The sequence below is a fragment of the Chrysemys picta genome, chromosome 1 (genome assembly GCF_011386835.1).
Source record: "Chrysemys picta bellii isolate R12L10 chromosome 1, ASM1138683v2, whole genome shotgun sequence".
Taxonomy (NCBI): domain Eukaryota; kingdom Metazoa; phylum Chordata; order Testudines; family Emydidae; genus Chrysemys; species Chrysemys picta.
Genome location: NC_088791.1, coordinates 240725046 through 240728537, shown reverse-complemented (window position 1 = coordinate 240728537; position 3492 = coordinate 240725046).

The window sequence follows — 3492 nt, the reverse complement described above, 5'->3', positions numbered from 1 at the left end:
TCCCTAGAGAGCTTCATGTGCCTACCCTGCCTATCTGCAAATTTCTCTAGTGACATATTTATGGGGAGTCACCATAACTATGAATGAACTTAGATTTTGAACGGCAGGGACTCCCAGAGAGGCTCAAGGAGGGGAAAGAGTGCTTATCTTGTGAGAAAGAGCTCATTTTCAAGCAGGCAGCAGTCTGCTCCAGGGTTTTAAGTGCTGTTGGCTCTTCTCCCAAGGGCACTTTGCTAGGAGAGACAATGCAGGCTGAGGACTCCACAGCGAGAGAGAGCACAGACTGAGAACTCAGCTGTGACTGCCAATGCAGTGGTCAGCAACAGAGCTAAGTGGACCAGAGCCAGTGCTAGGCATAGGCAGACTAAGCAATTGCTTAGGGGCCCAAGCATCTCATGGGAACGGGGGGCGGGGGGCTATTCACTTTTTATTATAAGAACTTGCCTGTTTTAGTAATGGGGGACATATGCCTTCTTAGGGTCCCCAATGGACTAGCACTAGCAGTGGATTCTGGAGAGGCACCACCTACCCAGCAACTTAATAAAGCAGAATCACTTAGCTGAGTTAGGGGATAGTTCCTCCAGGCTGGACCAGGCAAACAACTCCCTTGGTACTGGAGACAGACCTGCAGAGAGACACTTTGACTGCTGCTACTCGTTCATCTCAACCATGAGTGGGGTTTGGTGCAAGGGTAAGGTGGTGCAGTCAAGGGCCTGTTACCTGTGGAACATGCCCACTAGCGGGTGGCAAGGGAGTTAGACTGATCACTACCAAAGTTTCTGAAAGGGTGGTGGGGCTGAGGGGGGGCGTATTTTACTCTTTATTTGCCTATATATTTTGTTGCTGTGTTTTCTCAAATTTTATTGTTTCCTTTCCCCTAATTAAATGTCCTTATTTGCACATAGTCCCAGAATGCTTTTGCAAAGAGGAAGATCTGCCTGAGAAGGGCACCCAGGAAGGGCACATTTAAATTTTCCAGGCTTCTGAATGAGGGCTCAGGCCGGTTTAGTTATTTGTAAAGGCGAACCCTAGATATATTGAATCCGGCCCTTATCACTGCCTTTAACCACCTGATTCTGCCACCTTCCTCATGCCGAATAGTACCTTACTCTATGAGTAGTCCAATTGACATAAATGGGACTACTTATGTAGTGGGGGTATTACTCTACTTAAGTCAGGGTGTCAGAATCTGGCTTTTAAGAGGCCATTTGTAGTATTCAAAATGTAATAAACTGATTTCAGATTCACGATGATTGCTTAGAAAAAAATGGTCACAACAGGTGAAAAATGACTTCTATCAACTGCGGGGAAATTTTGCTGTGGCGTCATGATATTATATCAGTATTTTTCATCTGCCCTGGCTGAGCAATCCGGACCATACTGTAAGTTCAATCGGATAGATTTCCTGCCTTCAGTCAGGAGGTTTTCCCCAGGAAGTTTGGTAGGAAATGTGCTGAGCTTCATTAACTCTCATCTTGTTGCTGAAACAGTGCTGGAGACTGTGGGAGCTGTGTGCTAGGCAAAATCATCTGTGTGCAGCTGGTTGTGTGGGCAGCAGTGAGAAATTCCCAAGAGGGAAGGCGAACAAAGATATAAATAAAAACACAGGGAATCAAATATGATTTCAGACCAATCCAACGAAATGGATTTTACTCCCTTGCTCTAATCTACCAGTGTGTACACTTAGAATTTTTGAAACTCACAACTGGAGATTCAGCTTTCAAACAGTTGGGGAAGTCTTACTTCACCTGTACTTGACATAACCTTGCATTCTTGTCCATTTTATTTATTTGCACTGTGTATATAACAAAAATAATAAATATATATTCTAGATGGATTTTCCTTCTATCTACAAAAACAACAAGGAGTCTGGTGGCACCTTAAAGACTAACAGATTTATTTGGGCATAAGCTTTCGTGAGTAAAATCCTCACTTCTTCGGATGCATAGAGTGAAAGTTACAGATGCGGGCATTATATACTGACACATGGAGAGAAGGGAGTTACTTCGCAAGTGGAGAACCAGTGTTGACAGGGCCAATTCAATCAGGGTGGATGTAGTCCACTCCCAATAATAGATGAGGAGGTGTCAATTCCAGGAGAGGAAAAGCTGCTTCTGTAATGAGCCAGCCACTCCCAGTCCCTATTCAAGCCCAGATTAATGGTGTTGAATTTGCAAATGAATTTTAGTTCTGCTGTTTCTCTTTGAAGTCTGTTTCTGAAGTTTTTTTGTTCAATAATAGTGACTTTTAAATCTGTAATAGAATGACCAGGGAGATTGAAGTGTTCACCTACTGGCTTATGTATGTTACCATTCCTGATGTCCGATTTGTGTCCATTTATTCTTTTGTGGAGGGACTGTCCGGTTTGGCCAATGTACATGGCAGAGGGGCATTGCTGGCACATGATGGCATATATAACATTAGTGGATGTGCAGGTGAATGAGCCCTTGATGGTGTGGCTGATGTGGTTGGGTCCTCTGATGCTGTTGTCAGAGTAGATATGGGGACAGAGTAGGCAACGAGGTTTGCTACAGGGATAGGTTCCTGGGTTGGTGTTTCTGTGGTGTGGTGTGTAGTTGCTGGTGAGTATTTGCTTCAGGTTGGGGGGTTGTCTGTAAGCGAGGACTGGCCTGCCTCCCAAGGTCTGTGAGAGTGAGGGACTTTTCCTTCTATCTGATTTTCCTAGAGAAGGACCAAAACCTTGTATCTGGGCACCCTCAAATTATGGGGAAGTTCAGACTGAGATTCAGAACTTAACTTTGTGAGATTTATTTGTAGGAGGAAAGGAGCCCCAATGAGATTTATTTGTAGGAGGAAAGCAAGGGAAATCCATTCCCCTCTCAGTTACCAGTCTCATGGCTCTAACAGCCACATTTTCAAACAGAGTCTCAAAAATTACACCTAAAATGTTATGTGAGTTATCATTTGCAAGCAAAAATAATAGAATGTTGATGTCTAAGTATGTTGGACCCACTCCTGCAGCCCTTTCAAAGGCAAACGTCCCCAGTTGAGCCATTAGGGAGTTTTGCCCAAGAAGAGACTGCAGTATCAGGAGCACACTGATTTGCAGGCGCAAACAGCATTTGCACCTGCAGAACAAGAAGCAGTAGATGTCAAAATTCTGTTATTTCCTCCTGCAAATAGGAATACCCGCAAAACCGCAGGCACAAAATTAGGCATCACATTGAAGTCCATGTAAAAATGTAATCCTAATGTTTTAATAACTTTCCAGTCAGGACGTGTATTTTCCACCTTCTCTCTGTACTTTTCTGTTGTGTGCATTTTCATTTTCAAACTGGAATCTGACACTATTAACCTCAAGCCACAGCTTCAAGATCTGTGTGAGACGACTCTTTCCCTTTCCTCTTGGGGCTGGTCTGTGGATTCTACAAATAAACCACTGGTTTGGGCAGACTATTTTGGAACACAGTAAAGTACATGCTCTAATCTTTATGTATTCACAAACAGCCAAGAAATTTACAAACTGGTACC